This window comes from Equus caballus, chromosome 6 (genome assembly GCF_041296265.1).
Source record: "Equus caballus isolate H_3958 breed thoroughbred chromosome 6, TB-T2T, whole genome shotgun sequence".
NCBI classification, from domain to species: domain Eukaryota; kingdom Metazoa; phylum Chordata; class Mammalia; order Perissodactyla; family Equidae; genus Equus; species Equus caballus.
The window spans coordinates 72,232,624-72,255,989 of NC_091689.1; the positions used below are offsets into that span (position 1 = coordinate 72,232,624).

The 23,366-nt window shown below is 39.2% G+C and overlaps 1 protein-coding gene across 1 annotated transcript in view; it reads right to left on the minus strand.

The window, feature by feature from the left end:
- Positions 1 to 23,366, minus strand: part of SLC2A13 (solute carrier family 2 member 13) — a 332,739-nt gene that overhangs the window by 308,537 nt on the left and 836 nt on the right. The window lies entirely within an intron of this gene.

A 23,366-nucleotide genomic window follows, 5' to 3' on the forward strand; every position in this document is an offset into this window, starting at 1 on the left:
TGAGTTTCTTGAATCTCTAAGTTTAAGTCTTTAATCAAATTTGAGGAGTTTTCAGCCTTTCTTCAATGATTTTTTTCTGTACCCAACTCTTTCTCCTCCTCTTCCTGGATTCTGATGTCATAAATTTCAGACCCTCTAATATTGTCCCATAGGTCCCTGATGCTTTAGTTCATTTTTTCAATTTTTCCTCTTCTTTTGGATAAATTGTGTTGTTTGAATAATTTCTATTGATCTACTAAGTTCACTGACTCTTCCGTTTCTCCCTTCTGCTCCTAAGCCTATCCAAAAAGTTTTTAATTTCAGACATTGTATTGTTCAGTTCTAAAATGTTAATTTGATTCTTTTTTAGAGTTTCTATTTTTCTGCTGAGAACTTCTATCTTTTTATTTATTACAAGCACATTCAGTTTTATCTCTTGGATCATAGCTATAAAAGCTGCTTTAAACTCTTTGTCTGATAAATCCATCATCTGGGTCATCTTGTAGTTAGCATCTATTCATCTTTCCTTTGAGAGCTGTCAGATTTCCTGGTTCTTTATATGTCAAGTAATTGTGGGTTATATTCTGGATATATTGAATATTATGTCATGAACCTCTGGATCCTGTTAAAATCCTTCAGCAAATGTTGATTACTTTTTGTTTGTTTGAGTAATCGACCTAGTTAAGTTCTTCCCTGCATTCTGCAGAAGATAGTTCAATGTCAACTAAGTTTTCAATAGTTTATGTTGAGTTATTTAAACGATAGTCTGGGACTTGAATGATAGTTTCTACTATAGTTCAGTCCTCAAAACCTTGTAGTGTCCCTTTGGGTTTGATCTACACATGGGCAGCTTAGAGGTGAGCTTGGGACTGGTGTCGATTTACACACAAATTAGGGGATCCCTTTTTTCAGTTCTCTCCTCTCCAAGATTTCCCTGGGACTCTCTGGCTCCCAGGGTTCCTTTTTCCCAACATATTGCCTAGAAGTTCAGGGTTTCTCTAAGAACTTTAGTCTTCTACACTGTCATGCAGTTTCACATATCTGGGACTGCCCTTGGGGCTTAGTGGCAAGAAAAACGAGAGAGAAAAACAACAGTGATTCCCCCACACACTCTCTAGAACCCAGGGACCCCTTTCCTGGTTCCTCAACCATCTTGGTGCCTGTACCACTGCCACCATTACTGCAACAGAGCAGCTTTGTGACTAGGGCTGGCCTGAAGGTAGGGCCAAGAGAGGAATAAAGATAAAAAAGGGAGGAAATCTTTAGTTCACAGGGAGTCCTTTTTCTCAGTTCTCTGGCTAGAAATAAGGGGTTTCTCTTGGAGGTTTTTTTTTTTGCTGTTGGTTTTCACTGAGCCGTCCTAGGACTCAGCCCATCCACAGATCAAAGCCAGGAGATTAAGGAGAAAAAAAAACAAACAGTGAATTCACTGCCATACCAGTTAGTCTTCAAATTCTGACTTCCCTCCACAACCTGCCTGCTCTCATTTACTTTTCAGAGTCCTGAGCTGCGTTGTGCATTATCTCCAGAGTTTCTACCTGTAACCGGTGGAGAGACAGGATGGAGATGACTTACTGTTGCATTTTAACCACCACCAGGTATCATTCACCACATCTTAAAATGCAACTCTTTTCCTTTAAGGCATACAGTATAGATACAAATATGGATTTGGGAGGCAGTAAAAGGCATTCTGACAATATCATTAAGTGCTCAGAAGATTGGATATTGTACCAAATGCTCTTTAACTGATATATTTAAATCCACATAATTAAAGATAAATGCACATCTGCCAAGGTAACAGCAAAACAGCAGCCTATTCTAAGACCCTGTAAAATAATCAAACAAGAATCTCCAGACCTGGTTCGTGCTTTCTTCTCCATCTTTAATACTTACAAATACTTCAAACTGCTAGTACCAGGCTCTCAAGTACTTATCTGTGTGTTCTACCCACCAATAATTATTTTGAAACCATGTCAGCTGGCTCAGAATTGTGTGGCCTATGAAAACACAAGGCCACTTTTCAATGCAACAGTTTTCCATTTAAAAACACTTTCAAAGAGTGTACTCTTCAACTTCAACAAGATGCCTTAAATAACAAGAAACACACAAATAGCCAGCAAGGCAAGCTGGCTCAAATAACAAAATTCAACCTAAGTCAGGTCATTCCACTGAACTGAGAGCTGTCCAGAACTGAGCACCAAGTCTCAATGGAGGAAACAGAAGTCTATTAAAAGTTAAAATGTTTTAGAGTGAACGCGAAAAGACACACGACAGGACAGCACTGGACCTCAAGCCTTCAGAATGAATTTAGCTTATCTATTTAGCAGCTTGTAATTTTATGATACTGGGATTGAGCTCTCTCTCCTGTGAAGGCCTGACGCACCCCGTTTTTGTGTTCGTTTCACATTGAGGAAGGGACCTGAATAGGTGGCAGTTCATGACAGTACTTTTTCTTTCCACTTATCTGGTTAAGGAAGCCCTATATTAGAAGAAACTTTACCCAGAACCTAATAAAACTCTCTTACTTTAAAGAAGGGAAAGCAAACTCAGAGGTATTGACTTGTCCAAAATCACATATTTAAGTAAAAGACAAAAGCAAGATTATAACATTACATTTTCAATTTCACATCACAAGTTCCTTCCACTAGTCCATGCTGCCTTCCGAGCAAGGGCAAAAACTGGGAAACTTCTGAAGCAATGGCACCCGGGAGAGGCTGATCCAGGCACCAATGACAGATGCACTGGCAGTCAGAATGTAGGTGGCCTAGGGACGTGATATTTTAAAAATCTTTCTGCCCCCACCTGATATTACCTCTCTGAAAAAGAGCTGAATATAAAGACTTCTCATTTTATCTATTCATAAAAATAAATAAAAGTAAATGCTCATTGCCATGACGCAAGAAAACGTGGTCTTTTCCTTTGGTGCCACTTGTTTTCTTAACCTATGGTCATCAATAACATAGCAGAAGTACACCTGAACTGAAGAACAAGAAGACAGGCCTTCAAACAAGAAGTTACATGTCTTGTCTCACGTTTCATCCCTATGGGGAAGAAATATTTTATTTTTCCCCACTGGTGAAAAACACCACATGCTTTTCCTTATTACATCAATAGCAGAAGGTAATTCAGACACGTCAGTCTTAAAGGCTAAACAGGGAGAAATTAAGAGGAAGAAACAATGGAGGCACTGTTGTCTCTTGTCCACAAGCAGAAAGACCTGTAACAAGAACAGGCATTCATAAGTGCCAGGACCCAACTGATGGGCAATGTGATTAGGTGTGCTTCTAAAGCTAAGGAGAGATCCTGATTTGTTCCCTTGACCTAACACTGCATTACATTTCTGGAGAAATCTCCCAACTCAGGCAATGACCTGTCATATTAGACTTCTCTCGTGCAGTTACCAAAGGTCAGTCCCAGGACATAAGTTTCACTACCTCATCCCAAGAGGCATAATGAGGCCTGGAGATAGGATATCATAACCAACCCTGGAAATGGAGCACCTTCCCTCCTCACTGCTGCCTTAGCTCGGACAGTGGAGGTGGAGGATATATATCCAGTCCTCAGACTGATTTCCTCAGAGTCCAGGCCATTGGCTCTGATTACAGTGACACAACCACACACACACACACACACCCTGCTCCACCCTCCCCCTCCCCTTACTGTCACCTTTGGCTGCACTTCATCCAGAAAGGACTCATCAAAGACATAAAGGCAAACAGTAAGTGATTTTTTTTTAAATAAAGGCTAATCAACTAAACAGCTTTCCAAAGGTGCTAACACTCTGAAGCTACCGCTCAAGAGCGCACCTTGAGTTTTAGAGGGTAACACGTCTACAGTAGACTTACTCAGTCTCTTACCTTTTCTTTCCCTCTCCTCATTCTCTTCCATTCTTCAGTAAGTGGCCATATTAGTTGAATACGTTAGAATTAAATATCAGGAGAGTTTAACCTTTAAATTTTTTTAAAAAATAAATTTTTAGATCCTTGTGAAATTCAAAAGACCTTTTTCCCCTAGAAGAAAGTTACCTCCAGGAGAAAAAACTCCACACAGTGGCCTTCCTTCTGTTCTTCCTCCTTCCAATGTTCTCATTTATTTATTCTACATGCATTTACTAAATGCCTACTGTGTGCCAGGAGCTGTGACAGACTCTGGGAAGGATACAAAAATAATAAAACATTGACCCTGTCCTTAAAGAACTCATATCTCACAAGGGAGAAGAATAATTGAACACTGCTAGGCATTTATACGTATCAGTTACCCTTTGATAACGCTACTTAATTTAATATTCATAAAATCACTGTGAAGTGAGGATTATTTTCTCTATAATTAAAGCTGAGAAACCTAGGGCTCAAAAAGGGTCAGTAATTTATATAAGTTCATGAAACAATCAGCACAAATATCCTTTACATTATTCCTCGGAGGCAGATACATGATAGATATACTAAGATTAAAATGTAACAATGAAGGGTCGGCCCAGTGGTGTAGCAGTTAAGTTTACGCGCTCTGGTTCGGCAGCCCGGGGTTCGCCGGTTTGGATCCCGGGCACGGATCTACACACCACTTGTCAAGCCATGCTGTGGCAGGCATCCCATGTATAAAGCAGGGGAAGATGGGCATGGATCTTAGCTGAGGGCCAGTCTCCCTCAGCAAAAAGAGGAGGATTGGTGGTGGAAATTAGCTCAGGGTTAATCTTCCTCAGGAAAAAAAAAGCAATAATGAAAACAGCTAACACTTACTATATATTTACTATATGCCAGGCACTGTTCTAAAAGCTTTGTACAGTTTGTCTCATTTACTTCTCACACCGACTCTGTGAGACAGGGGTTCCTGTTACCATCCTGCAGCAGCATGGTGTACTGGTTAAGAAATCAGACTCTGGGGTTAAACCACTGGGTTCAAATCTCACCTCCACAACTTACTAGACGTACGTCTTTCAGAAAGTTAATCTCCCTGTGTCTAAGATCCCATTTGTGTAAAATGAGAGATAGCATTACTGTATAGTATGAAGATTAAATGAGTTAATACATTAGAATACTTTGAACAATGCCTAGGGAAGACATATTTCAGGAAGAGGAAGCAGCTCAAGGTGGATGAATTAGAAGACATGATTCCACTTATATGAGGTATCTAAAATAGCCAAACACATAGACGTAGAGAGTAGTATGGTAGTTGCCAGGGGCTGGGGGCAGGCAGAATGGGGAGCTGCTAATCAATGGGCATAAAGTTTCAGTCAAGCACCGTGAATAAGCTCTAGACATCGCTGTACAACACCGCACCTACAGTTAGCAGTACCGTACCATGCACTTAAAAATTTGTTAAGAGAGTAGATCTCATATCAAGTGCTTCATCACAATAAAATTTTAAAAAATAAAATATAGACTACAGACAGAATACTGCAACCTCTTCCTAACCCTCCAGGTTTTTTCTTGCACTGCACTTCACTAAATTGTTTTATGAAGGAAGGAAAGGAGAGAGAAAGAGAACTCCTCACTTTTTTAATGGCCTGAAAATGTTTAATCTATTTAGTAAAAGGAATCGGTGGTACAGTATTTCTTTTAGGACATGAAGTTTAAAAGTGGAAGAGTTAAAGATCTTAAGTCCCAAAGTATAGGCAGTTCTTACTCAAAAAAAAAAACTGCTTGATAGGACTTGAATATTCCATCAATATCTAAATTGAAAAACATGACATTTAAACACTGATTTTACTAGATCACTTTATTTTAAAATTGCTATCTTTCTGACTCACATCAACATCACACGTTGAAAGGAATTACAAGTTAGAAGAAACTGCACCTCCCTAGTCATTCAACTGTCTGGGGGGCAGAATCAAAGATTCTTCAAAATATCTTTTTAACCCAATAATCAACAACGGCTGCCCTTTAAAGAAAGGTAAATATTACATAAACAGCCATGACAGCTCCAGAAGCTCCAAATGGGTGAGATTTGGGGGTGTTAATCTGGTTGGAGAAGAACTGGGGGTCTTGTCTTGAAGTAATGCTGACATTGCAAGTACACTGTGTATACTGTATGTTACAGATCAATAAACACAGCAAAGAAATTCTAAAAATGCTTTTATTCACACTTTACATAAGATTGAGAAACACTAACCATTTTATCAAAGAATAAAAACAGAGAAGTGTGGTGAGAGTCGGGGAGGGAATAGGAAGTTGAGGGGATGGGGGGGAGGGGGCGGAATCTAAGCTCCAGGAAAGACATGTGACAAAATGATTGACTTTTCTTTTTCTAAGAATTTCTTTGGTGTAATAGTTTTTAACAACAACAAAATTGAGGATGAATATTTATCCTAGCATCGGAAAATGTGTGGTATGGTGCCTGCACCTACTGGTTTTGAGTATTAAATAATCCTTATTAATCTTTGAATATCTGATCCAAATAACTCAATTACACCTAGAGTAAGTGTGGAAATAATTTCTAGTTTGCAGAAATTGGTAAATTTGCCAAAAAATTACTTAAGAGCATGAGATTATTTGTGAGGCAATCACCTCAGGAACACTACATAACTGGTTTTCTTGAGAAGAATCATGCTAGTAGCAGAATGAATCATTTAAAGAGTCAGGAGAGAATTGAGGAGCTCCACAGAGGGTGCCAGAGGCATGGGCCTCTGTCCAGAGTTGTCATCTTCATATTTTACAAATTCTCTTTATAAAAAGAACAACATAAAGTAATGCCCTTGATTTCATAAAAACAGACTCAAACTATATTCATGAAAAGTAAATTTGATAATTTAAAAGACAGGAGCTATAAGTAATAAAGTAAAATGACTCAGGTATTGTCAGTGAGTCAACCAATGTTCACTGAACACTAACAGGAAGTTACAAAAAGGGGCACTGTCTCCCCTCTGAAGGAGCTTGCCATCTTGCATATCTTAGCTGATTTATTCCAGTTCAAGAGACAAGTTCCCTTGCAGATTTGATAAAACCATCTCCCCAATGTAATCACTGAAGAATCCCTTAGAATTGTAGAATCGGGTGGGACTACCGAGGTCCTCCCGTCAGCTGTGAACACATGCAGACTTCTCGCTCAACTCCGGAACAGGTCTCTCTATACCGTATGCTGACTGCCTACTTGTACAGACTCCTACAGACATTCCCTGGAGGAGCCTCTGTCACTGCTGGCCAGCTCTAGGTGCGGGTCAAAGAACTAATGCAAACATATTTGAAACGTAAAAAACAGATATAGATAAATGTAGACATATTACCTGTTACTTTTAATTTTTCTTGATTTTTAAGAGCATTCCAGTATCTCCAAAATATTCTGAATATTAACTCTGTTATCAAGCATAACAGCCATTTGGCTTGCTCTGGGTTCCCCAGACGTGAGAAGCATGGAGCATGAAGGACTGAGCTCCAGATTGTACCCCATTAGAGATCTCTCTCCAGGCCTACTCTTCAACCCTGACAGAGCGTCCAACTAGGCTATGTCTTTTTTATCTGCCAAATGTCAGAGATCATTTGTTCTCATTATTCCCCACAGGATTAATAAAGTTTATTTGGTTCACCACCTAGTACAAAGTCAATGTTCTACAAATATCTTCAATTAAGAGAAGACTATGTCAAATTCTTTATCTGAAGAATTTCCCTACTCTACCAACCCAGCAATGCTTTCAAAGAAGAAAACTGACATTTGTTTAATAAAACATATTCCTCATGAACCCACAAAAACCCCTAGTAATCATCAGACTTTTCTAAGTGTTTCCAAATCTTCATTTTAATAATATTTTATAATTTTGCTAGAAATTAACGTCATGTCTGTAGATCTGTAATTCTTAGAATTCATTCCTTTTTGAACAATTAAGGCACTGTTTGCCTAGATGTCTTATCTCTGGATAGCTCATCTTCATGACTACTTAGAAATAAAAAAAATTTACTGATGGTGGTTTTGAGTTCACATCGACAAATTCTTTTAATCCAAGTGGGTTTAAGTTCACTAGTTGCTCACTTAAAGCAAATAAAACTTAACCACAGCAGTAGCTATCTATACGCAAAGCTTTAAAGCTTATTAATAATTATAATTCTGAATGCTTAAGACATATAAATGGGTATTATATTTAGAAAAACATAATTTTGAATATGCTCCAGAACACAGTGGTCTCCTGCACAGATCAAGACTGAATAAATGATTGTGCAACTACCAAATGAATATCACAAAATTATGTGTTTGTTTTCCAACATTCATGTTTTTCTTAATCAGATTAAGAAATTCATTTTTTAAAAATGAGTTACTTTCCCATTCTCGACATCTGTTCATTCATAATAGATAATGTCTTTTATATTCGTGGCTATTTTATATTACCTTATGAAAAAGCAAACAAATTTATTGCCACAGAAGCCTTAGTCAGAGATCCTTGGTAAAGATGCACACGTGGAGATACTTTGTGTTGTGTAAAATAAGATCCTCGAATTCCACTTTATGTAACATACTTTGTGCAGTAAGTTAAATATTGACAATATATTCATTCATCTGAGTATCATTAATTCTTTAAAATTTAGTTATGTTGACAGTATTATTAAAATGTCATTTATTTAGTCCTATTTATTTCACAGGATGAGGAGGAAATCTGATCTAAAAATAAAAACATATTGTTAGAACCTTCTGTTGTGTTTTTGTATACCATCACAAAAGCCTGAACTTTCAAGTTGAAATTGGCCAACTATCGACAACAAAGAGTAATGGCATGTCATATATTTGATGTAGTAAATTCCATCTCCTTCTACCCAGTCCTAAATTTCAAGGTTCAAACCACATTGTGAAAATTTCAACATTTTTCTCTCCGTTTAGCCAGGAACTAAGGATGCGAAACTAGGGAACTCACCTGTTTGTACTCATACTAATATGCAAAGCATAGCTCTACAGGTTTTCATTACTAACATGCCAGGAAAACTTATTCTGCATAGCCTGGTTCTATTCACCAATCCAATAGATACTGATGTAGAGACTGATGTCTGTCTACAATAGAGATAAAATGGGAGGAAAAATTCAGATCAGTTAATCGAACATAGATGCCAGCAACCCATCAGGCACTGGACTAGACCACAGGGATTAAAAGGAGGAGGGCGCAAAGGACACAGTCTCTGCACTTTTAAAACTTACATTATGGTAGAGAACACAGCTATGTAAAAACACAATTACAACACAAATATTAATAGCTAATATTTATTGAGCATTTACTAAGTACTAGGAATTATGCTAAGCTGTTAACAGAAAGTACTTTATCCACTGACCCGCACAAGAACTCTATGACGTAAATTTTTTTTTTTTTTTTTTGTGAAGCCAAACTTGCTAGCTCCAGGTAGACTCTATCTGTACTACTGAGCCTTGCGTATTTTTCTATTTCCGTCTAGATAACGACATATGGCTATCACATACGAGGTAGAGGTGGGACAGAGAAAGGCACAAGACAGCGTGTCCGGGATGGCAACGATAGTTTCACAGGTATTAAGAGTTTAAAGGGTGTACGAGGTCAAACACTAAAATGGTAAACTGGCAATTCTGGCTTAAGCCAAGTCTTCATAGCATAACTTGATTATTTTGTTTGACAATTGAAGTTTCCACATTTATCAGAAGCACCTATATTCAAATAAGTTTAAAATATAATATAAGACTAGAGTTTTAGTTATCATAATTTGGACTAGTGATCACGCCCCTTCATTGCTGTGAAGAGTTACAGACTGGCTTCACTTGAAACAACCCCACTTTTCTTATCCAGAATTAAAAATCTAGATCATTTAAGGATCAGAGCAACCTCAAGATCATGATATTTGTTTTTCAAATTCCCTAGATTTAATACCATCTTTTAAAATTGATCACAGCATAATATACTTACAAACAGTTTGTCCCCTAAATTTATAACCAGATCCATAATGGAAAATAAGGGGGCCTTTTATTTTTTGAATCCCAAGCTACTAGCACTGTGCGTGGCCTAGCGCTCAGGAACTACTTAACGAAATCTATTGTAAGTCAGAAATACGGATTGGGGGCTGAAAAGAAAATAAGAAGGGATTTCAAACTCTATATCCAAGATTCTCCAGGAGCAAGATTTACTGAATTTTGGAAACTGGAGTCATCACACAGGTGATCTGCAGCTCAGGGAAAACTGATCCTCAGGCCTCTTTACAGTCTGGGGAAAACACAACTCTCCAACGCGTGCCAACAACAACCTCCACCCTAGCCACTTCATCTTATTTCCACTAGAAAGATATAACTATTTTAATTGTAATCCCTCGTCCCACCAATCTCCCAGCCAGGAAAGAGCAGAGCCATCAGAGCATTAGTAGCATTTGGAAAGGACACACAGCAGATAATAAGTTTGCATTCCAGTTGAGTCCACTATCGTGTGTCAATGAAAGTTTATCCCTGAAAAGTCTGATCATTTTTCATATACGAATCAACTTCGGTTTTTTTGGACTTGCGAGACTGATGAAGAGATCCGCTTTTGTCCAAGGTACTGAGAACAACGTTAGATTTAAATGTTTTAATTAAACTTAAAAATAATATCTAATTTTTCCCAACAACTTTAGAAGTTTGAAACCACAGGCTTGAGTCAGAAGCCACTCTAGAGAATATTTAATTACTCTCACCCACTGCACAAATTCCCTGATGCATAGATAATCCGATCTCAGCTCAAAAATTACTCACCAGGGTTATATTGTTTTAGTTCCTATCTAGTCATTAAGTATTTATTGAACGCCTGCTGTGTGACAGGCACTATACTATGCACTGGTGGAACAGGGGTAAACAAAACAGAAAGATAAAAACCTGCCACATGGAGATTACATTAGAGTGGAGGGAACAACAAGTATCATAAATATCAGTTAGTGAAAAGCATCATAGAGAAAAATAAAGCAGGGAGAAAAAAATTAAGAGAGTAAAAAAATAATAATAAAAATAAAGAGAGTAGAGAGTACCAGTGGTGGGGGCTGCAACTTTAAACAGAGTGATCACAGAAGAACTCACAAGAGGAGACCTTTGAGGAGACGTAAAGATGAGGGGACAATGTGGATATTCAAGGAGCGCTTTCCTAGCAGGGCAATCGGACTGTGCCTGGAAGGGTGACTTGTGTGTTCCCTGAGGCCAGGACAGCTGGAGCAGAAGCAAAGGACAAGTGGTAGGAAGTTAAGTCAAAGAAGGAGTGGGTGGGGCAAGAATCCTACAGGGCTGCGGGCCACTGGCTTTCACTCTGAGTGAGATGGGGAGCCAAGGAGGGTAGCACTTTGAGTAACACTGAACTGGCATGATCTGATTTTACAAGAATCCTTCTAGCTGTCATGTGGAGAAATGAAGGCAGAGGTGTCAGGGCAAAGGCAGGGTGAACAGTTGGGAGTCTTGCAATGCTCCGAGTGAGAGATGGCATTCTAGATCAGGGTGAGGGCAGTGGAAGTGATGAAAAGTAGATTCTAGATATAATTAGAAGCTAGATGCAAAGGATTTCCTGACAGATTGGATGGGAGGCATGAGAGAGTCAAGAATGACTCCAAGGCTTTGGACCTGAACACCAGGAAGGATGCCCTTACCTGGTATGTGAAAGATGGTGGGCAAAGCGGGAAGCTGGGTACAAGAGTCTGGAGACCAGGAGAGTGGTCTGCACTCAGATCTACATAGCTGTCAGCAAACACAAGGCATTCGAAGCCACAAGCCGGGAGATGGCCAAAGGATTGAATGTAAACAGAAGAGGAGAGCTCCCAGGAGTGATCCCTGGGGCTTGCCAAAATTAAGAGTTCTGAGAGATGAGGGAGAATCTTCAAAGCAGACCAAGAAGGAACAGCCTAAGGAAAAACAGGGAGAGGGTGACATCCTTAAAGCCAAAGAAAGTGATTCATGAAGACATGATTTACTCTGTCAAAAGTCTTCTCTGACAGATCAAGAGGGATTAGGACTGAAAACATTCCTTGGGTTGAGCGACTTAGAGGGCATGGTGATCTTGACAAGAACCATGTTGGTGGAATGCTAAGTGGAAAGGGGTAACAAAAGAATGGGAAGAGAGGAATTGAAGAGAAGGAATAGAGGCAACTGTTTTATATAAGAAAAGGAGACAAATGGGATAGTCACTGAAAGATAAAGCGAGATAGAAAGGATTTTTTTTAAAGACGGCAAAAATAACAGCATGCGGGGGCCAGCCCAGGGGTGCAGTGGTTACGTTCACACGTTCTGCTTTGGTGGCCCAGGGTTTGTGGGTTTGGATCCTGGGTGTGGACCTAGCACCGCTTGTCAGGCCATGCTGCGGCAGACATCCCACATATAAAGCAGAGGAAGATGGGCACGGATGTTAGCTCAGGGCCAGTCTTCCTCAGCAAAAAGAGGAGGTTTGGTGGTGGATGTTTGCTCAGGGCTAATCTTCCTCAAAATAAATACATAAATAAATAAAAATAATAAAATTTAAAGACCACTTTGCCGTATGTAAATTATATATACAATTTTATGCCTTCTTCCAAACTCTGTCCAGCTACAATTTTTTAGATAGTTGTATCAGTGTGTCCATACAACTAGGTTCTACTCTATGAGTTTATTATTTGTGGATTTACATGCATCTCAGGTCCACAGGTTTTCATTTAAATGGCAATGCAATGTTCTACCACATACCTAGTCTACCTAATCATTTCCCAATCACTAGGCACTTGGAGGTTTTCCCCGAGGTTTTTAAAAATTACATATTGTATATCTATAAATATCTTTATGCAAAATGAAATTTTCTTTTATCTCCTTATATTATAATTCCTCAAGTGAAATTTCTAGATGAAAGAATACTAGCAACATAGAAGTACAAACCTACCATACTAACTTCTGTATTCTAAGTGTTTACTTTGGTATCTAACACATATCAGTAATTCAAAATAGCTTTGTTGAATTAATGAACAAAATAACAAATGAATGAAATGTGTTAAATACATGCCTGGCTATTATCTAGAATATTCTCTACAGAAAATTATTCCAACTTATTTTATAACCAGAAAATCTTTTCCTATGGTACAACTAGCCTGAGTTTTTTCTAATTTGCTAATAAGTACGATGTTATCTTAACTTTCACTTCTAATCACTAACAAGGTTTAACACTTTCCCAAGAGCTTATTTACTAACAGCATTTTCTCTTGCTGTAAATAGTCTATTTAATATGTTCTGAGCATAAACATATTTCCTTTTAGGTAAATAAGTGTACCACAATACTTTTCCAATCTGTCACCTTGCTTTTAAAATTTCTCGATCATTTTAAAAATCATAAGATAATGAACCACATCAGTGATATAAATAAAGAAAATAACTCCATTCCTATTTCTTTAAACTTTAGAGACCTTTAAGCCTATATTGCATTAATAAGAATGACATCTAAATTTCATTTACATTATTTTTATTCATATTATTTACTCTTCTCAATTATTTATTAGTAAGTATTTCTTTTCCCTGTTTTTTTATCTGATTTGTTCAATATTAAACTCTTACAAATAGCTGGACCTACTGCTGAAACTTTTATTCTGTTCCATTCATCTCTTTTCTGCTTTTAATAATATATTACTATACCATATATAACGTATTATATATTAATATTTGGAGGAATTACTTTCTATGTAAGTAGTTCCTGTCTTTCATTACTGTTCCCCCAATCTCATCACTGTTCCCTCAACAATCATTTTTAAAATTCTATGAAGTATCTTATAGGGATTTTAATTACTAGTGCATTAAATATATATACTAACGTAGGAAGAGCATTGTGACTATATTTAGCTTTCACAATCAAGAACTGAATGTTATCATATAACAGAGAGAGAGAGCAAACAATAGTCCTTCATCAGAAACCTGGACTTGAATCCCAGCCCTAATCCCAGCTAACAGTGCTAATTTCCCTAACCTTCCTGCACTTCCTTTAATTCATGCAAACTAAGGAGAATACTCACCTTCTTAATTAACGTGTGCATACACATACAACACATACACACACAGGCAAAAGGGATGGGCTTTGTTTTAGGGTCTACATATTTTGACTTGTTACAATACCTTTAATGAGCTGCCTTTAAATAAGTATTATATACCAGGAAAGGAAGATTAGAAATTTTCACAGATAAAGAGAAAATATTCAAGACAAAAATGACAAACAGAATTCTAAGCTCCTTGCAGGACTGAATGAATTTTAAGATCAGAAATCACTTTAAAAAGACAAACATGTAGAAGAAAAAAATAGTAAACTCCCGAAAATTCTAAACATTTTCTTAACATAGAAGTAACTATTATGAAAAATTTTATAAAAATTCCCAACAAGGTTGCTTTCAAGAGGCAGGACAAAGGACTCCACCAGTTTTGTTTTTTGGTGTTTTTTTCGTGTTTTCCAGCCTCCCCAACTTCACTGCTGGTGGGCAGGAGGCCTGGGGACCTGCAGGACCTCTGAGATGGTCCACGTGTCTGTGTCATCTCGTCTACAAAATCACAGAGGACCATGTTACACTGACTCCACCTGTCCACTCAGAAATAACGGAGGGAGGAGTTCTAGAAGCCATTTTCCTTACGACTTTTTGTATAGTAAATATTAGAATTAGGTAGACACAGCAGTAACTGCTTCAGATTTTATCCTGATATTAATTTCTAATGACACCTATATTTCCAGAATCCTTTTTATAACTGAGCTTTAATGTTTTTTTTATTTTATTTTTTGAGGAACATTAGCCCTGAGCTAACATCTGCCACCAATGCTTCTCTTTTTGCTGAAGACTGACCCTGAGCTAACATCTGTGCCCATCTTCCTTTACTTTATACGTGGGACACCTGCCACAGCATGGCTTGACAAGCAGTGTGTAGATCCGCACCCGGGATCCAAACCTGCGAACCCCGGGCTGCCGAAGCAGAATGTGCAAACTTAACCACTGCGCCACCAGGCTGGCCCCTCAAGAATCTTTGAAATCCACTGTTTCATGTGTCTGCAACTCATTTTCAGTCATTATATTTTTCTTTCAAAACTACAAGCAGTCGATAACCCAACATTAAATGGTTAATGTTTAGTCCTTGAATACTATGCACACAACTTTAGTCTCCAATTTTCTATGTTGTATGGATTGAGTTTTTGACATGGAGTCATAAACTAAGCCCAAAAATATAACGGAGTTTTCTATGAATGCTACCATTATTAAAATTCTTTTTATTCCAAAGCTATTACTTTGAAGTTTTTATTAAAACTATTCATTCTTTGCCTCTTAAAAGGCAGAGATCTTTTCCACTGGGAATTGAACTATTTTGTCTATAAATAGGCATATAAAATATTAGATTACAAGACAGATCTAACATCACAGCTTCAACTGGCTCCTCACTTCCAGCCAAGATTATACTCTAAGAAATCAGTTCACATTTTTACTACTTTATTATCAACTCCTCCACCTCACCAAGAAAAGCTGCTTGCTCTCCTCAGCGCTTCACATTTATCACTCTGCCCTCCCCCACCAGAAAAGCACCCTTCTCTCAGACAACCCATGTTTTTATAACTTTCGTCAAGACCGGTTCAAAACTTCATCTGTCTTGCTGGAAGTAAATCTTAGATAATATAAACTAAAACCTTGGAAGACAGAGTACTGCCCCGCCTTTAAATGACTCATTCTGTCTTTCAAGTCTGACTGTTTATGTTATGGAATTTTTACTCATCTGTTACTAGGTACAATAAACATTAAAATCTAACGAGAATTTTATTTCCCTTGATTGTAAAAAGGTGTCAGGGTGATGATCGAGATAGCTACACCTGATAACAAGAGCTACCATTTGTCGACAGCCAGGTCCCTTCACATGCATTAGCCCATTTAATTTCTACAACAACCCTATTTTCTAAGTGCGATCCTAACACTCATTGTAGAGACAACGGAAACTGAGACACATGGTGGTAACTGCCAAAGGTTACACAGCTTGTGTGTGAATGCTTAATAAACACTGGTGCTTTTACTTTACCAGCTACTGGGGAAGCACTTTACAAACAGTAACTCATTTAATCCTCCTAACTACGGTATAACACAGGTATTATCCTCATCCTTCAGATGAGGAGACTGAAGCACAAGAGTTAAGACGGTCACCCAGGTAGGAAGTGGCCAGCCAGGCTGCGAGCCCAGGCATGTCGATCCAGAGGCCTCAAGTCACGACGTGACTTCACTTTCTGAAGTAACAGTGTAGCAATTAACTGTGAGTCTCAGGTTTCTAGTGTTCAAGGATAGCAATGTTCTGTTGAGTGTTACTTTTATGCATTCTTTGGTTTGCTACATATTAAAGAGCTTAATATATAAAAAGCATGCTACTGAGAGTGCAGTGAGAGGACATAAACACTATTAATACCTACTTAGCTAACACCATGAGTTTCTAGTCTACCAGAGGAGATGAGTCATGGCCAGAAAGATATATTGCAAGGCATAACGTAGTTAAACGCCAGGGGGATGGTTTAGAGAAAGTGCTAAGGCTCAGCAGAGGCCGACAGAGAAAGCTTTCATGATAAAGCTGGGTCTGGGAGGATGAGTAAACATCCCACAGACACTTCTATCGTAGGATGAACCACACATTACTCTGCTCTCATGTTTGTCTTTCCCCGCTAGACTTAGGTCTCTTAAGAACAGGGACTATTTTTATCTTTCTCTCTCCAGCACCCAACAAAGCCATCACTCAGCAAATGGCTGCGGGAAAAGGGGGAGAGAGAATGTTATGGAAAAGCACATTCCAAGCAGAGAGATGGTGAGCTTAATGGGAAAAGCAGAAAAAGCATTTCTAAAATTTTAGGTGCTGTATCACAGGCAGTACCTCTATGCTGTCCAACTCCGGGGGCCTGGTTTTCACTGTACTCTATGTAAATGCACCCCCTTTGGGGTGAATATGGAATCCCCTGGAATTGTACAACATAGCGGCCTGATCAAAGGCATCCTTGTTCACAAGTCCTCCGCAAAGTAAGGAAATGTCCTAACTAACTTTGCTTTCCTCATTGTCACTCCTTGATGTGTCACGGCCGTGCTCTTGAAAAACTCACTTTAAAAGTTTCTATTTTAAAAGTAATGTCCCTATAATACATCCTGGTAAGGGACAATTATGCTATTTTCAGGGAGAAGTAACAGTGTCACAGAGCAGCTGAGCATGGACAGACTCCAAAGCCAGACCTCTTGGGAGCCAACTATGGTTCCACCATTCAGGAGCTTTGTGACCGTGAGAAAGTTACTTCACTTCTTTCTGCCTAATTATCTTCATCTTAAAAAGAAGATAATAGTATTTATCCCACTGGGTTATTATGAAGATTATGTGAATTGATATCTGCAAAAATCTTCAGAAGGGTGCCCAGCGCAGAGCAAGCCCTGAACCAACGTTAGGTATTATTTTCAGGGCACTGGCCGCTAAATTAACCGCAAATTCACATTCTACCATGAAGAGTGACTGCTGAGACTCCCCCCAGGGCAGGACAGGGAGATGATAAAACCAGATAAAGAAAACTGCTGGTCAGATACTCGTGACCCCATGACACTGGTTAGCCTTGTTGTGAAATGAAGTTCCTGCCATGTGGCTTTTGACACATATTCCAGACCACACCGTTCCAAACAGTGGTGCTCACATTACATAAAAGGCCTAAGTATAAAGCATGCAGTACTTGCAACTTCACTGTAGAAATATCTGTAAATCTTGGCTACTGCTACTCTCTACAGCCAGGGAAATTAAATTTTACATGTGGAAAAATGTTTTGGGGTTTTCCGGTGAGTACAGATTTTCCTCCTGACAATGGAATTTTTCTTTATAGAAGTGTTGCTACTATTTAGTCTGAAGGTCAAAGGAAAGCGAAAGCTGGAGACATGAAAAGAGTTGCAGACAGGAAGGATGCATAAAGGAACCAAGTTTGATGGGAAAAAAGAAAAGGAAAATTGTCTCATGTGCTTTTGAACAGAGCTGGCAAAGAACGCTTGCTATTGGAGATCTACCAGCAGGTTCTACTTCATTAGATGTGTTAAAGCCAAAGATCTCAGTGTGAAGTCAGTCAACTCAGACTGTGTTCTTACTCTGAGCTTAAAACACAGAAGAGGGAAATATCGATGGATGAAGAAAAGAAATGTTTTATACAGAAGTCACATGAACAACTTCATAGAACTCATGTTAACAGACTTCTGTCATCTTACTGACAACTCACTTGAGGAGGATGTTGCAATACTACCAGGCAAACATAATTAGGTTATAATCCTCACTGTAATTCTGCAACGTCAATGCCGCCAGATATAAAAGTGGAGGGGGCGTTGCACACACAAACTGTTAATGTGATGAAACACGGAAACAGAGCAAGTCCAAGTTTTACTTTCGACATCAGTTTCAGATCAGTAGAGAGCATAGATCCAACACAGAAATCCAACTTTAAAAGAAGATGAAACTGAAAGAAAAGGAGGGAGGAGCGGCACAGAAAAAACAAACTTGATCCCCTGAAAAAATAAATTACATTAACTGATTATTTAAAAACCTGGGTGATTCTGGCTAACTATGGTTACCCTAAACAAAACTCTTTGATATTAATCTCAATATTGCATGATTTTTTGATCAAACAAGATTTTACGTTTGCTTTGCATTAAAGAATAAGAATTCAAAGTGCTATTTGAAAAAACAAGGTGATATTTTATAAAGTTTTTCTTAATAGGCCATAAATACCAATTACAAGCTGCACCATACAGCTGCAAATTACGTTCCAGTAGAGGGAGTACTGGAACCAAGGCTGACAGGAGAAACCGATGTAAATCTAAGATTAATTCAACCAACACAGTGCTGTATAAAATAAGTCAATTCTCAGTAAAGGTTTTGAATACTGGTGAAAATCTGAATTTAGACACTTCTTGATATTCCCTACACAGGCACTAAATCACCACTTATAATGAGCACAGAGTAGACGCCGACACCATGGGGAAATGGCAACAGTAAATTGCGTGCTTTTTGACTACATATACACTAACAGTGCTAACAGTCCTACATTCTTGTAATGTGCCCTTTCTAGACAACTTTTTGAGTGTGTTACGCATGAGAGATACAAGGTCCCACATAACTAAATGAAGCAAACCTGTGCAAACGCACATTCCTTCAGTCCTGCTGGACCTCACCATCCCTACAAACTTTCATTATGAGTACAACATTGCTAAGCGAACCCTTGCAAAAGGTGACCGTGTGTAAAGGAAATAAGATTACTTACAAAATAAGATTACCCTGTAGAAGAGAGTAAGTTCTAGGATGGCAAATCTGTGTCCTATTTGAAATCTGAATCTTCAGGTTTAAGAAGTTTGGGTGGCAGTGGTATAGGGCAGGGACAACAGAGAAAGTCTGGTCCCAGAACTCAAGTCAAGTACAACAAGAAAATCAAGCAGAGGAACTAAAGGAACCTCTGGTGAAAACCAAAATCTAAAATAATGCCCTGTGCAAACAGGCGCTCAGGACCTGATTTATTGTAACTTGTAAAGGAAAATGAGCCCTTAAACTAAAACGAAGACAAATACCCCTGATGGCTGATGCCTCTGTCTTTTACCATCTGACTCATTTAATACAGACTAACCACTACCCTCTACTGCTTGGTATCTGTGTCTTTTTCAAAGGTTTCTGTTGAAGGCCTCACTGACTCTGCCTATTCCAGTAATTCATGGCCACACACTATGCTCCACCCACCCTGTAGTAACCGTCTCAGCAAAGGATTTCTAATATTACACAATTCAAAGAAGCAAGGTTCAGGAAAGAAACCAAGAGTTTAAAAGCAGAACAGGAAAAGAAGGAGACCAGATTCAAAGAATGTTTAATCTGATCACATCATTTACAGCTAAAAACCTCCGATGACTCTCTCTGCACAGGCATGGCCAAATGAACCCTACACAGCCTAACCCACCACCACCAAGAAAATCATTGCAGTTTCATGATCACCCTATCGCCATCCTTCACTCACTCTGCGCTTCAAACACTGACTTTTCTGTGCCTTTACACCTGCTGTTAACTCCACCCCAAATGCCCTGTATGGTAATAGAGCAAAAGGCTCTGAGTCTTTGTTTTTTTCAATCCTAACTTTGTACCAGTGACCTTGTTATTTAACTGCTGTAAGCTGTTTCTACATCCAGCAAAAGAGACATACTTCACACCTATTTTACAGAGGTGGAAGGATTAAGTGAGATAACATATGAAAGTAGCAGCAGGATGCCTAGGACATACTGAAGCACTAAAGAAATACCAGCTTCTTTCCAGGCTCCCAGATCTGTTGAACTCCTACTCGCCCTTCAAAACTCAGTTTAAATATGTATTTCTGTAAAACTGCCTCAATTCTGTGTTCTATTTTCTTCCCCCCAAAAGAATCAATTGCCCATCTGCTGCTTCCCACGGCACTTAGAGAAACCTCTATTGTATTTTAATTGCTTGTTGAAGGTCTTTCTGTTGCATTAGAGTATAAATACCCCCAGGGTAGGATTTTTATCTGTCTAATACTGTCTTACTCCAAATCTGACAATCAATAACAGAAGCTTAATTAGCATTTGCTGAATAAATAAATGAATGATTTCATTAAACTACTACAAACTAAAACCCTTAGTTGGCCTTTCAAATACTTTGGAAAAGGTTTTTTTTTTTTAAAGAACAATCCTAACTTAAAGTGGTACCCTACCAGCAATGGAATTCTTTCTTTAATGTTCCTGCTCACTATTCATTCAATCAAGAAGTGCCTCTTTTGGGCTAAGAATGTATCAGAGAACAAAATGAACAAAAATCCCTGTCCCCATGGGCCTTATATTTACCACAAGTAAATCTGTGGGAGAAAGAAATTATCATTGCAAACTTGTACAAAAAAGAGATCAGAAGCCGTATTTTGTTATTCATCAACATTTACTAAGTATCAAAAAGACAAAAAAAAAAAAAGAAAAAAACAAAGAAGCTCCTGACCACACATAAAATTTAACTACTTCAAAAAGGTAGTAAGAAATTAACTCCGATTTAGTATCCTAAACAAGCCAAAGTGATGTAGTGTCCCTAAAAAAGATGCTCATGTTAAGGACCCACATCCTTGTAGCTAGAGACCTATTTCCCTGTAGAAGTAACTCTGTGACTTCTCCTTTGGGAGGTTAGCAATATCTGTGAGTTTTAAGGATTTTACATGTACAGTTACCTGCTTTCAACGGATCCTAACATCGTGGTGGTGGTCAATGTGGCCTATTCTAAAGCTTGTTTATGACCTTCGAACATTCTTCATTTTATAAGTGAAGGGGGGCTTTTATGAAACTTTGTGTCAGGACTTCTACTCCGAGAAGTGTTGTCCCCAGGTGAGAGAGAGAGAGGCCACACCAGGACTAAATTAGGATTACATCTCAACTGGGCTGTTCTGTCAGCCACCCAGGTGCCACAGCACGAGGCTGTGAGACAGAGGTGTCCCCGGTTCCTGCACACCCCCCTTTCCAGGCTTCCCTCCAGCTTCAGCCTCTCTGTTGCATGCCCCTTGTTCCCCCAAGCACACCCTATGCTTTCCTTCCTTGATTCATTCCTCGACTCAGAAAGTCCTGTCCTCATTTCTGCTGTTAAAATACTACTCACGCATCAACATACCATTTCCATCAGGAAGGGCTTCCGGCTTCTCTCTTGGGGGATACCGGACCCTCTCTGAATTCATCAGCCCTCTCTGAGTGCCTTTCCTGTAGAGTCCAGCAAGTTCTATCTAGCTTTAGTCCCACCCTGTCTCTCTTCCTGGAGTATAAACTCCTCACCTTTCTGCTCACAACTTTCCTATCAGATCAAAGAGGAAACATAATATCCAAACACCCACCACTTGCCAGAGCTAAACACTGCAGGAAGCCTCAGGCAGAGATCTCTGCCAATATCATTCAATTTCAAAATCACAAATAAGGTTCCGACTTACTGAACAAATTTTGCTGCCTAAAATGATGTTATTTCTATGTCAGAAGAAACACAAAAGGCGGTCCAGGTGTTCCAAGTAGAGAATGCTAAGAATACTGAGAAAAGAAGCTGGATCATTGGACTTTACCCACAGGTTATTTGCTGCAGGGTCCTGAAGGCTCAGGGAGGGCCTCCACAAAGCGGTTTCATTTCAGCTGTACTTTTTGGTCATTTTGGACTTTAATGTGCCAACTTAACATTTTCCTGAGAGCCTTGCCCGGCTACACTAAATAACAGTACAATAAACAAACAAAAGGGAGGTCAGTGATGACAGATTTTGGATATAAAGTGCAATGAGCTGGGTTTTAGGCTCATGGTTCCCACATGTGGAGTGGTACAAACGGGGCTCGCTTCCCTGAGGAGTCTACAGAGAAGGGATGAAAAGCAGAAACATCAGACAAGCGGGGAACAGACAGATCATCAGGAGCCCCAGCTTTAAAGTGCTTTCATCAAGGCCCGGCCACAAGGAAGAAACACTTCAACAGCGCCCTAAAGGAAACAAAAAACTCAACTATAAAATGCAACATTATGAAAGCATCAGCGGTGCGTCTTAGAAAAATTACTAGTGAGATTTCAGTCTCAACCCCCCACTTTCCCTCAAAAGTGCTCTCTAATAATACTGAGCACATTCCAAATAGCTTTCCTCTGCCAAGAACTTGCCAATTCTATCTCCCCTGTTCAGCAACCAGGGTGAAAAATCAATGCCAGGGGAACCTTAATCCCTTCGTTTTTGAAGTAAATTGCAAACATCTATCTTGCTGGGCATTTATCCAGAGGGGGAGTAGCTCCTAAACGAATTTAGGAAGTGAACATGACCTTTAATAGATAGTTTGGTTCCCAAGGAGAAAGCAGGAGAGACCAAACAAAGAGGAGAATGGGTGAATATGGATTTAAAGGAAAAAGTTGAGAAACAGAGGAGCAAGAAATTCACTTGGGAAAAGGATGAAAGCAAAAGGCAACACAAAAAGTAAAAGCAAAAGGAGAGAAAAATAATACTCCACCTACAGATCAATGACTGGAGAAGAGAGGAGGAGCAAAGAGCAGTTTTCGAGTCCAGAATTACTTGATTAACTTTTAAAATTCTCTTACTGTGACTTTAAGACTGACTGGGTTCGGAATTTGGAAGCCTAGAAAAGGAAAGGGACTAGCCGTGGAGAAACAAAGCAACACAATGCAGGAAAGAGACCTTCCCTCATAAGTTCTATCTCGGCATCAGGTAGGGGTGGATCAAGGAAAAAGCTGGCGAAGAGTCGGGTTCCTGGAAGTGCTCAGAGAGGCAACCACCACACGGATTTACTTGTCTGTGGGCGATCGAAGACTCCACGTGGGCTGGGAGAAACCCTCCCCCCAAAACCCGGGGGTGCCTTGGAAGCCGGACTAACAAACAGATGGGCTCTCGGAGCAAGAGATTCTTATGACCCAGCAAGACCCGACGGGGACCCCAGAGAGGCAAAAGGAAAGCAGCGATAAGAGTCAAGGGCGGTGACATCTGGGGACCC